Consider the following 14139-nt stretch of genomic DNA (forward strand, 5'->3'; position numbering starts at 1 on the left):
CCACGAGTAGTGGTGTAAAAAAATCAAACCTTGCATGAAGTTACAAAGGGTGGCCATAAATATTTGAAGGATATAAAGATCAGTTTATTAGGATAATCTAGATAGCCCAAAATATCTTTTAGCATAAAAGATATTTAAAATCTGGAAAAATATGGAACCAATGTGAGAAATCCTTTAATGCTCTTACGGGTTTGTAATAAACACAGGAAGGCAGTAATGGCTTTGCTGCCATGGAGTTCCTTTAAAATGAGACCAAACAAAGCACTGGAGAATAAGAATTATGAACTAAAACCTTTAATTTCTATGATTTGGAGGCTCTTTTTCATCACTTAATCAGTTTCTACATTGTCTATAGAAAAAAAAGAGGTGGAAAAAGGAAATACAGAAGGCACTAAGGCTTACGCTAAAATTCAGGTATCAGTTAATAAATGATAAAAATGATAAAAACATTCTTTTTTCTTCATGCTTTTTCTTGGATCTATCACATTTGCTGTCATTTGCCACATTTTGCATGAGATACCAATTTTCTGACAAACTCTGGGATAATGATTGCCTTCTGTATTTGTTAATATAGCACACGGAATACTGAAACTTTCGTCCCTCTTTCACGTCCCTCTTTCACATCCCTAAGCAGTAGTAGTAAAAAATAAATAAATAAAAAAACAGAAGGGGCATTATCTTGTACCTTTTAAAGCTGCAAATGGCATGTATTGTACTTTTGTTGCTGCTGTTTTCTTCCTGTGAAGGTAAATATTTGTCTTGAGAGGTCAACTAATGCATAACAGAAGCAGAGTATTCCACATGGTAGTGCTGCACTAAGATCTTCTCCAAACTCCCTTCTCAAAACATATTTGTTGTCCTTGCCCTTGACTGTCCTTTAGGAAAGAGAGAAAATTTGGTCTCAGCTTTCCCAAGCAGTAGCAAAAGCTAATCAGACTTCCTTTCACTTCCATTTCCAGCATGTGTGTTGCTTTCTGATGAAGATTCCTGTCCACTGAGAGCTTTACCCAAATCTAAGACATTTCCCACAGGATCTTTGGGGATCCTGACACAGTAATCCATGTGAACTTCAACAAATTTTTAGCTAATCTGGGGTCCTCCAGAATTTACCTTCAGCATCCCAGTTATATTTTGACCTGAAGAGTCTGGCATTTTATCACAAAATTTTTACAGTAATGTCAAATTCATTTGGCCTAAAGGGAAATTTTCCAATAGGAAAGAGGGTTTTTTGTATCCTATTCTAACTTTCTTAAATAGAAACACTGTGTATAACAACGCTAATAGCTCAACAGATACATATGAATGGGTGCATGAACAATATTTGCAGTGGATTAAACCTCAGTACAAACACAGCCTCAGAATGCTCTGGAGGACATCCTTAGACATGGGAGGAAAGAGCATTCAAAAGGGCAACTGATGGTGCTTGTGAAGAGGTATAGTTTCTTTTCTACATCATAGACAGTCACTAATGTGCTACTAAATTCTGCTAATAAAATACACTTTGGGTGAGCTTTACTCATCTATTCCACTTTTCACCTCTTGAGGAAGAGGGCACAAACGCACCATGACAAAGAAGACCTTTTGTTCTTAAGGGAGTTATAAAGCTTGTATCTGGAAAAGAAATATCCAAACTATGTATTTCCAAGAGTCTGTATTTTGGTAATTCAGTTAAAGAATAAAATAAACACAGTATGAATATATTAAACTAAAATAAATAAGCATTAAATTATTACATTATTTGAATCCACAAGTTGGTTAAATAACATTCAATAACTCAAGAATTCTTATTAAAGTCTATGTAATAATTTTAGTTGTGGTGCTATTTAATTCTCTGTAAAAAGCAGACAGATTTCATCTACCTCAACTGATACAGGTTCCAGAAAAAAAAAAAAAAAACAAACATAGTAGTGATCAAAATCTCACAGATAAACCCCAAACTTTCAGCTGACTTCAGGCCTGATGTTAAATGAGGCTGCCTGCTTAAACTATCAGTCGTCATTTAGTAGTAACCTTTCTCTCTTAATACAAGAATGTAATAACGTGTTTAGGTATAATTCCAGATAATGTGTTTTATTTCATATTCATAGTAATGTGATCACTCAGAACCAAACACTGATTTTCTGATGATGTAATGACCTAATTAATATATCTTTTACATATTAGGATGTCTAATCTATTGGCTGTTTCAATATATTTGAAACTGAGGCTGGCCAAATACAAGCTACCATAAAGAACGGTCTGCAGAAGACAATTTTCAACATGCTCATTTATCATGGATTTTCCTAGGGATGGGAATCGGAGGAAGAAATGGGTGGCAGGGACAGCTCAGCTCTCTCCTTGCTATGGCCCAGAACAGCCCTTTTATTTCCACCCTTTACTTGGTGACATTCAGCAGCTCTTCCATTCACGGCAGTTTGGTTAAGCTGCCACCACTTCCTAACGCTTCCAGCAACAGTCGTATTGGGTCATGACCACAAATTGCTATGATTTGCTGGACTCAACTGCAGCACAATATTTTAAATTTTACTTTAAAACCCCGTTCTCCAAATGCTTTTGGTTGAAAAATCTAATGTTCTTTTTCCAGATCAAACACAGTAATATTTTAAACACATCTTTACACTATCTGCTGGAATTAACATAGGAGACTGGTAAGCAGAAGTTGGTAATTATGCAGTATGATATTTGCAACCATTGGGGTTTTCTTCAACTTCAAGAAGTTGGAAAGATTAATCAGTGCTCCTATGGATCCTGATACTCTCTTTTTTGTTCATCTTAGGTTGAGAGGGTGCAGAAAGCACGAACCTCTTTGTTAAGCATAATGTCACGGCATAGCTAGAAGCTGGCATCTAATGGATAATAGCCCTTTTACAAAAATACAACAGCAAGACTTTTTCTTGTTACTCAGTTTTGATCATGGGGAATCTTCATTATCTCCTTGGCACCTGTAACTCAGCTCAAAAATTTCTTTGACAATGGGGAAAAAAATGTAGCTCATAAAAAGCTGGAAGTAAAACTATACAATGCTCCAATCATTCATTAACTCACATATGGACAGAGAACTGCAGTTTTACAGGAAGATGCTTATAACGTTTCCTGGATATTTTAGAACCTTATGGTTCTAAAAATGATTTAGTGACACACAAAATCTAGAAGGGAATGTCAGCTTTGTTTTATCACACTAAAAATCTATTATCACAAAAGAAAAAAACCCAATCAACAAAATTTGTGGGGAAGAGGTACAAGAGCAGAGCTTTCAGAAGTGTTTACAGGGAAGCAAAGCAGTTTTATTCATTAGGCAAGCAACTGAAATAAGTACAATATCTGTTTGCTTATACAGGAGTTCTCAGTCCCACTGAGGTAAAGCTAGGCTCCATGAAATCATAGAATCATAGAATAGTTAGGATTGGAAAGCTTGTGCTCATTGTCTCTGAGCATTTCAGCATGCTTGTATTCAAATAAGGAAATTCTGACGATTCAAAGGAAAACAATGGAAGCTCATTTTCTTAAATTGGTATATGTCATGGGCAGGTGCAAATATTTCTCAGAAATGGGTAAGTTCTTATTGAAAATGGGCAATAATTATCCCAAATTAGGACATAATCTAGTTAAAGAAAATTGTATTTGAGAAGTAAACAAAGTAGTAAATGGAGTAAATAAAAAAAGTAATTAAATCTAAATGAAAAAGTTTGGTTTCAAGGTCAAAACACAAAAGTCACACTGTAAATTCTGCTTTGCCTTATTGTTTAAATAATTTCTATTCCAAACATATAGTATTTGTTTTTCAGCATGCTTTGCCATTCTATATATTAACCGTTACCTTTCATGGACTTGGGTGAATGAACTGCATCAAACTGACTCCTTTTGTGGAGTGTAAAAATGCAAAGAACAGTCTGTTTAGATTCCTTTTGAACCTTCTGGGTGAAATACTGAGTCTTTAGGAACTGCCAGGAATCTGGGCATGGATTTAGTAAAATGTTCTTCTAATATATACAATTTTTCTTTTAGTGAATTACTTGCATAAAGGAAAAGATGGTACAGTAACAACACAACCTGAACTCTTGTCATCGGCTTGCATGATATAAGTGGATTGAATACATCTCAAATTTATAAGATCCAGATATTTAATGTATAAAAATCAAAATAGTGCTCTTAAAAGTGAAACATTACAGTTGCATAATGCTTCCAAGAAATCTTTCAATAAAACATATTTACATCCAACTCACCCATACCCAAGAGTATTCTCATAAATATTTTGCCATCAAGCCAGCTAACGCTATTTTAAAAAGGAACTGCCAACAATTTCTAAAATAGAACATAAAAATAACTAAAGTGTCTTTTTGATCCTTGTGAGTATACTTTATATGTCCTTGAAAAAAATATATCCAATGTACCTTTCAAAATGATTTATTATGTGTTATTGTTACAGTGTTCAATATTGTTCAATACTGAACCACTGTACTGATTACCACTCTCCCAGTCTGCTTTAGTTCTATCATGTGCTTTTATTTACCACCTGAGGCAAAAACATTTTAATTGGTTTAGGGAAGCTTGAACTCTCTTTTATCAATGACATATTTCATCAAAATAGAACAAAGCCAGAGCTCTATGTACTTTCCCTGTGCTGAAAAACAATGGTTTTCTTTGAGGGCTTAAGTTTGGAAGTGGATCTCTGCAGTGTAAATTACTTAATCATTTTAATAGCAGTAGCAGAACATGTTGGGTTTCATCTTCCTTTTTTTCCTTTAATAGTAAGAAAACAGATTGCACAAACTTTTCTATAGTTTAACTTACTTTATTCTAGACACATTCCGCAAACTGACCCTGAAGTCTGTATCATATACCTACCAAAGTTTTATAATATAACATTACATGGTTTCTAGAGCTGCAAGTGAGAGAACTAAATCTTGTACCCTCTCCTGATTTAAGAAGTTTCTGTTAAAACTATCTTTATTCAAACCAGAGAAAGAATTGCAGCCCTGTTTGAAATGAGTGTCATTGTTTGCAGTGATTAGAAAAAATATCAAAGTTTTCTTGATCAAAAATGCTCTTTTAAAAATGCATATAACTTTCCTAGCGAAGATATTGCATGACTTGTGAACAACAAAAAACAGTTCTCTTTCTTTTTTATTAAAAGTGCTTAGTTGACTAGGCCAGGACTCCCCTGTGAGCATAGTTGTTAAAAGTTACTTGAAACAAAAATATATATGTAACTACAATATACTAGTTAAGCTTAATTACAAAACAATGAATAAATCTTACAGTCTGTTTCTATCAATATTTTCAACTGTGATCATAAATATTTTACATTGAAATATAACATTAATTTTATTGTTTATGAAAAAATATTTATGTTGTATAATTCTTGAGTTCTCTTCTCCTAGCAGGTTATATATGACATCCCCCACAGAGCTTGCCTGCCACAGCTCCTGCTTCTATCCCAGTATTTGTGTGGGCAAAAGGTGGAACCACACACATGGTAACTGCCCAGCCAGTTTCTGTTTCAGCACAAGTAGCAGTTCCACACGTACTAACACACATAAGTTCTTTTTGTCTTTTCCTCAATGAAGGAAATCTTCTCTATTCAAATACCAATTTCCACAAAACTTCTCAAAACTCATTACCTTTAAGATATTGGATCCACACTGTCCATATTGTTTGAAATTAATTTCTAGGATTCAGAAGGTTTTAGGTATAGTTGAAAGGAAAGCTGAAGAGACATACTAAAAGAATAATTGCACATGCTTTTGTTTGTTTAGGAATTCAAATTAAACAAAACCAATAAAATAAGACACCAAGGATCTTTACCTTCTGGCTTTCGCAGCATTGGCTGTGTGAGTGTATGTGAGAGACCCTTCAGTGTCATCAAGAGTCACTGCAAAAGACTTCTCTTTCTCTTGACATTTGTGTTGCTTGCCCTCTGCCTGTTGCTTGCAGAACAGTTCTGTAAACTTCAGACACTCAGAGGGTTGCTGGGCATCTAGGGCACTTGTTAAGATGTCAAACCACCCTGCTTCATGGATTCTTCACAGGCTTGGGTGAGGAATGTCTTATTAACCTTAAATCACACTTCAGACGGGTTGAGAAAAAAAGGCAAAAAAGCATGGCCTTCAGAAGAAATAATACACTTTACATGTCAAGGTTTTGGAGGGGAGGAGCTGATGTGAGAAGCTGCTAGAAGCTTCCCCTTTGTCTAATAGAGCCAACGACAGCTGGCTCCAAGATGCATCCGCTGATGGCCAAGGCCAAGGCCATAAGCAATGGTGGTAGCGCCTCTGGGATAACATAGTTAAAAAAGTGAAAAAAACTACTGCCCAGGAGGAGCTGCAGCCAGGAGAGAGGAGTGAGAATATGTGAGAGGAGCAGCTTTTCAAATACCAAGGTCAGTGCAGAAGGACGGGAGGAGGTGCTCCAGGCACTGCAGCAGACGATTCCCTGCAGCCCATGGTGCAGACCACGGTGAGGCACAATCCCCTTGCAGCCCATGCAGGTGCACAGTGGAGCAGATACCCACCTGCAACCCATGGAGGACCCCATGCCGGAGCAGGAGGATGCCTGAAGGTGACTGTGACCCTGTGAGAAGTTCGTCCATGACAGTAACTGGTAAGTGATCCCTCCTTGCCCTTACCTAAACCCACGAGACTTTCACTCCTCCCTGTCCAGGAGCAGGAAGGGGAGTGATAGAGGTGGGCACCAGGCATCCAGCCAGGGTCAACCCACAACACTCTAATTACTTTTCTTACAATTGGTTTACCTTTGCACTACTAACCTATTTTTTTTTCCTAACGAGATTCTAATAAGGTTTTCAGGTTTTTTTTTTTTGCCTTTCTTTCCCCACTTTCAGAGGTGCTTTAAGTCTTACAGCTATTTTCTTCAATGAAATCGGTCTCTTTTGACCAACTTGATTCTATTCTCTCCTTCAATATTAAAATATTTCACTATCTTCTAAATAGAATAATACTGTTTTTTTTTCCCCTTTCACAGTTATGTGTCTCTTACATCTGGTAAGGAACTTTAAAAAAATTAGCTGTAATAAGAAATGTATTTTTCAGTGGACCTTATACTCTTTATGAGTTTTTGCACTATAAACATACATGACACAAATACCTGAAAAGCTAGTGCTGTGTAGCTTATTGCTTTCTCCAGCCTGAAAACAGATACTGGCAGTTATTAACTACTTTAGGTGATTGTGTGTCTTTGGTGACTGATCTTCAAGCTTTTTCTTTTAGGCATACCATAACAGTACAGCTTTGAGAAGCTCTTTGGAGCTGAATATATTGTGTGGGTGATTATTCTGGTAAAGCTTCTCAGCTAGCTTTAGATGAAAAAAAAAGCAGATCTCTCTCCCATTGTTTGACTGTTGATGATTCTGAAGAAGCATTTGTATCCAAAACTTCCATCGATGAAGACAGAATTCAATACTGGGTACTGATATACTGGGAAAAGGATGTGTGTTTCAAAAACCAAGTAGAGTTCCTATTGCCTTCAGTGTTCCAGGTGAGCTGCTGGAAGAGCATCTGACAAATCTCTGCCAAATTCTTAAGCTGAAGGTCTGGCACTGGCATTCATGCCAGTTTTCAGACTAACAGAAATCTGGATAGGCATTGAAGATGACTTATGTGATGTAATTGGCATCCAGCATCAAAACATTTCTAACACCATCACAACCAAGCTTTTTGTACCATTTATTCTGAAACAGGAAAGAGACCATCTTCTTTCTAGGGAACTACTACTGGTATTTGGGTGACTGTTACAAAAAGTAAATATATAGAACCTGATTTAAAAGCTTCCCCCTGTGAAAGCTATTTTGCTTCAGTTCCTGAAAAATGCTTTATAACACCGTTTCATCGACAACTTATAGTTAAGTACAGGAAAATGGCAGCCCTTCAAAACCACTTGTTGAAAATCCATCCAACTTTGGGCCTCTTTGGACTTAACGTGTTGATTACATAAGTTAACACTACCGTATTTCTTTACCAGTCATAGTAAGATGTAAGATCATAATGTATTTTTTATGCTTTCTGCAAAACAGTTATTAACATGTTTATTGAAAATACTTTAAAATGTATTTTAAATTTTTCTTGAAAAATACTTCAGAATGTACTGCAAGAGATAATGCTTCCAGACTTGTCCTAACTTCCAACAAGTCAATAACAAATTTTTGTGCTGAATCCTAATTCTGTTCAGTAATCTAAAATATTAATTTTGACATTGTAAAACTTCGAGGCAAGCGGGGAAATCAAATACTGCTGACCATGCCTATTAAGAAGCTCAAAAACGGCAAAAGACCCGGCAATAGCAAGATCTATAGGCAAACAACAAGGTAGCTGTAACATTTGGTAACATAGGAAAAAGCTGGCACATTATTATCTCCTAGTCTTTACCTACACAAACCCAGTTCAATGGAGTGGAATGTAAAAAGTAAATCTGTAGTTTCTTATTCGGCCTGGTTGATCTTACACAAAACAACAAAATGCAGAAACTAAGCTGGGTCCTATGATTTACAGTGTTTTTTTCCATGTTATTTATTACACTGAATGGCTACAGATATATAGCACATATATTTAATATTCATCTCTGGATTGTTTCAAGTTAGCACATAACTTCTTAAATTCTACTCCCTTTTGTTTATTGAGTCTAATAAATTCTTATTGTTTCCCTTTCTTCATTTTACAAGGTAAAAACTGTACTTAATGCCTCATCTTATGGGTGTAAAACTGGAAGTTGATGAAGTATACTGTTATGATTTATACAACTTCACCCAGAACTGTGTGTGTATTTAATCCCATAGTGAGGCTATAATGTCTCTATAACTATGTATTTCTGAATAAAATTATTTGATAGAAGAAATATATAACAGGGGGGGGAGGGGGAGGGATTACAAGAGAGAAAACCAAGAAAGACTAGAAACGGCTCAATTATCAATGTGCAGTAGTCAACCTATCTGATACCAGACTTTAGACTTTGGCATACATTGTACACTATTTTTATCCTGCTTTTCCTCTCTGGACCATTAGCCTAAGGGAACAAAGATGACCCTGTAACTGATTACTAACTACATACAAACCTTTCTTTTTTAAGCTTTCAAATACTGGACTGTCAGAGGGGAAATTCTCAAAGCCTGTTGATTTTCTAGCTATTAATGGGGTTGGAAGGCCCCAAGAGACTTCCAGTAGGAAACTGCTAAGCTGTTAATCAAAGCACTCAGTATCAAATGAAATATCAAGAAGATGGAGAAGGTGAAATATAATACTGTTCATGCACTTCCAAGATTCAAGTAACATACCATACAAATGAAAATTCGTAACTCATTTCTTCTCCATTTTAGTTGTTTCATCTTTATACTGTCCCATGCAAAAAGGAATACTATTGACCTCTATTTTCTACTTTAAAAATACAAATAAAGAGAAATAGATCTCTCTTATTGGCATTAGTCCATACATACTTAATGACTACCATGTAAATGAATCCCTCAGAAAGAATCATGTCAGTTGGAAGGAAACATGGGAGAACATTTACACCAACCTCCTACTACAATATAGATCCAGCTACTGAAGGCAATAGCCACTCAAGTTTCAAGTATCTCCATGGATAGAGATTCAACAACCTATCCAGGCAACTGCTCCAGCATTTGACCACCCCTGGAGCAAAAGATTTACCCCTTGCACTGGGATGGAGTTTCTCATGTCACAGTCTCCTGTCCTTCCATGGTGCTCATCTGATAAAAGTCTAGCTCTGTCCTTTCAACATCCTTCTGTTTGGTAGACATATACAGCAGTTAAGACTCCCTCAGCTGCACCAGCCATCTTTTCTTAGGATGGAACAAATATACCTCTTAGTCCTTCCTTTGTATATATGGGTTTCAGCCCCTGAAGCATCTCAATGGCCCTCTGATGTACCTGTTCCACTCTGTCAATGTCTCTTCTGTGCAGGGTAAGCCAAAACTGGATGCAGCACTAGAGATATGATCTCACAAATGCCAGAAAGAGGGAAAGAACCATCACTTCCCCTATAGCTGCTGACTATCCTCCTAACGTAGCCATCTTTCCTTGTCAGAAGGGCACACTGATGGCTCACATGCAACTCAGTGCCCACAAGGACCTTGGATCCTTTTCTACAAAGCTGCCTCTTAGCCAGCCAGTCCCACCTTGTGTTCTTGCATGGGCTCATTCCACCCCAGATGCAGGACTTCGCATTTGCCTTTGGTGAATTTCATGAGATTCCAGACAGCCCATTTCTGGAGGCTGACAAAATCCCTCAACCAGCAACCATGCCCTCCAGTGTACTAATGGCCCTTTCCAACTCATATTAGCACCAGACTTGCAAAGGATGCACTCTGTCCAGTGTACAAGTTCTTACTGAAGACAAGCATGGTTGGCATCAATTCCTGAGGTATGCCACTCATAGCCAGCTGTGAGCTTTGTACCAGTGATCACCACCCTTAAAGCTTAGGGGTTGAGACAATTTTCCACCCACCTTACTGTCTCTTTATCTAGTCCATAGCTTGGCAGTTTGGCTGTAAGAATACTAGGTAGACTGCTAAAGGCCTTGCTAAATGCAAGACATACAATATCCCCTCATCTGCTCAGTTAGTCCTCTCATCAGAGAATGGAATGTGGATGTCCCTCCCAGACCACATTGCACAGAGGATATATAGGTAACCTGAAGAAAGCTTACCACACATAAGGAGGCCAGAGTATACAGGGACAAGTTGCTCAGCAACTGTTTTCAACTAGTGCAAACTATTACATAAAGATAATAAAAAAACAAACCAGAAATCTGGGAAGCCACAACCAGTTCACTGCCGCCCCTGCATCTCCCTCAGGATTTTCATTTGCTCTGACAGGGCAGCAACTTCTAATGCAAACACAATACTGGAAGCTCAGAGGTGCAAGGTTTAGGGTATACATCCTTACCACTAATTCCTTGAAATGAACTGAAATACGCAAAGCTTGTTGAAACTTTTGCCATATCAAGCTGCACATGGATTTTAACTTTCAGTGTCATGTGAAAGTTGCCAAGGCAAAAATGTTCCACTCTTGTCATGTGATTAATCGTAGCACCAACTTACATTCACAGCTCCTGACATGCTCTTGCATTTTGCTTTCAGTTGCACTGCTCCAGAATTAAGCTATTAAAGAAGAGGTGAGGAAAGCTACTCTAGGATTTCTCTGCACATAGGTGATGCCGATGACAGTGTACTAATCCTAACTGCTTACGATGATTTATAAAACAAAAAAAATGATGAGGCAATAGTAGAGACAAATAGATTTTGAAACTCATCCATACGTGCTTCACGTAGTGCTAAGTTTTGTAGAACACTATGCAAGGAGGTACCATATGTCAAACTGCAGAACAGGCTCTGACGTTACCAGTTTCATACAGTTTAATAACAAGCATTTCAACTTCAACCGTTTTTAGTGACTCAACAAGATGCCCCAATATCAGGCTGTCATCTCTGTTTTCCACAGCCAGCCATCTTAAGATGAGAGTTGCCATAATACTCTAGATTAATCTGCTGATTATTCCTTCTGAACAGCAGTGTTACCAGAAGTCACACTATTGTGCTGGATGGAAAGCTTTCTTCATAGTCTTACTTTTCAGGAGTTCATATATTTTTCTAAGAGCATGTATGTCCATGGTTCAGCAGTAGCAGTCAATTTTTCTCCTTCTTAGTAGCTGGTGCAGTGCTGTGTTTTTGACTTTCAGCCTGGGAACAGTGCTGATAACACCAAAGGTTTTAGTTGTTGCTCAGTAATGTTTAGTCTGACCAAGGACTTTCCGAGTCTCATGCTCTGCCAGGGAGGAGGGGGCCCAGGAGGAAGCAGAGACAGGACATCTGACCCAAGCTAGCCAAAGAGGTATTCCATAACACAGCACGTCATGCCCTGGGAGGTAACTGGGCTCGCTCTCCTCCAGGTCAGGTTCGTTTCAGAGGGTGGTATCGTATTCTCTTCCCTTGTTATTTCCCTTATCACTATTATTATTATTGGTGGTAGCAGCAGTGGGTTTGTGTTATACCTTAGTTACTGGACTGTTCTTATCTCAACCCGTGGGAGTTACATTCTTTTGTTTCTTCTCTCCATCCTTCCGGGGGGGGGGGGGGGGGGGGGGGAGGGGGGAGAGAGGGGGAAGGAAAGAAAGACTGGAGGGGGGGGGGGGGGGGGGGGGGGGGGAGAGAGAGACTGTGGTTGGGTTTTAAACCACAACAATGTAATAAATACTTAATATATTTCAAAGGGGCGGAAGGGAAGTAAGAAGAGGGAAACTAATGCACCTCTTAATAGCCTCAGACCTTTCTAGAACTGAGTTCTGTAAAATCCAATAAATCACAGACTCATAGAATGGTTGGGGTTGGAAAGGACCTTTAGATCATCTAGTTTCAACCCCCCTGCCATGGGCAGGGACACCTCACACTAAACCATGCCGCTCAAGCCCTGTCCAACCTGGCCTTGAACAATGCCAGGGATGGATCATTTACCACTTCTCTGAGCAACCTGTTCCAGTGCCTCACCACCCTCACAGTAAAGAACTTCCTTATATCTAATCTGAACTTCCTCTGTTTAATTTTAAACCCACTCCCCCTTGTCCTGTTGCTACAGTCCTTGATGAAGAATCCCTCTCCCACATTCTTGTAGGCCCCCTTCAGTGGCAAAATTTGAAAGAAAACCTTTTATAACACTCCCAGTTGCGGTCCATGGTCTATGAGGAGCATGAACCAGTCAAAGTATTTTATCTCAATAATAGATTGTTCTAACTAACAGAGAAATGTAGTACTGAGGAAATACTTCTATTAATCTACAGAGTTTTTAACTAAGAGAGGAACGTGTTATTGAGGATAGGTTCCTAATTCATCCAAATAGTTCTAGATTACAATCATCTCTCAAAGCTTTGACGACTCAATTGCTGCTTAGAATGATGAATGAATGGGAGAATGTGTATTATATTTTACTAGTGTTAATTCTTTGTGTTATAAAGAAAATAAGAAAATGACAAGCAAAAAAATGTCAGCATAATTTTGTAGGTGAGAAATTAAAAGAAAAAAAATAAAGTGGTTTATATGTTCAAGAATAAAAGTTGTCAGTAACAAAGCCAATAGTATGTAAAACAGGGACAAGTCATGGTTGTTGTTGGAAACCATAAATTTCAAATCCTTCATTTTGTGTGTTCCAAAGCAGATGTTCAGCTGCTATAAATCAGCAAAGCTCCCTGACCCTTAATTTCTTAGCCACCCGATTGTGCGAAGGACTTTTTTATTGCACTGACTTCAAACTAAAAAGCATTATTCTAGCTATTCTAAGAACCACAGCACCCTCTAGTGGACAAAGAACTTTTATTCAAATTTAACAAACCTTTTAAGAATCTGAACCAACCACACGGTTGACTGCCTGACTCACACATATATGGTCTATGCAATAAGTGATATATACGCCATACTGAAGTATAAAAATCCTATAGTATAGGCTGGTGTGATGATAACATTCCATAAGGAGGAAGCAGAAATTCACCTTCTGATGAAAGAAATGACCCATCTCAAGTCAATTCCAAAGTTACAGTAACTTACTCATGACCTGCCTTTTCCTAAGGTTTCTTATCTGATGGATGCTTTTCTCAGTGCTGCCCAGCATGTCCTCTAAACAAATTTATTGTTCCCAACATGGTTTCTCACTGTGAATCTCTTGTCCTTGTATTCCTCCTTATGTATTCTTGAAATGTCACAGGTATGTGATACTTTTGCAGAGTGTTTCACAGGCCGAAGGAACTCTCAGACTCTTAGGGAAAGGGTATCAGTATGAAAGTAGATGAGATTTTCAGCTACCTTTGTGAAAAAAGATGAAATAATGAATTTCCATAACAGACCTGAGGGACAAAATGTCATACAGGAACAAAAAAGCAATAACCTTTATATTAACACTTAAGGTGTCAGAACAATGGTTAAGGATGAAAATTAAACAAAAGGCAGGTGTCATGAAACATAAGTACTGTAGATGAAAAATAGATGAGGACATAAAGAGGAGCACAACTGTGCCTGGCTCTCAGAAAATAATTCAGAACAGAAAACCTGTGAAAGTGAGAAAAATAATTTAGACAGCAAGACCCTTAAATGGGCTAATGGTTTTGATGGCCACATGTACAGAATGA

Source organism: Melopsittacus undulatus, chromosome 1 (genome assembly GCF_012275295.1).
Source record: "Melopsittacus undulatus isolate bMelUnd1 chromosome 1, bMelUnd1.mat.Z, whole genome shotgun sequence".
In the NCBI taxonomy this organism is placed as follows: domain Eukaryota; kingdom Metazoa; phylum Chordata; class Aves; order Psittaciformes; family Psittaculidae; genus Melopsittacus; species Melopsittacus undulatus.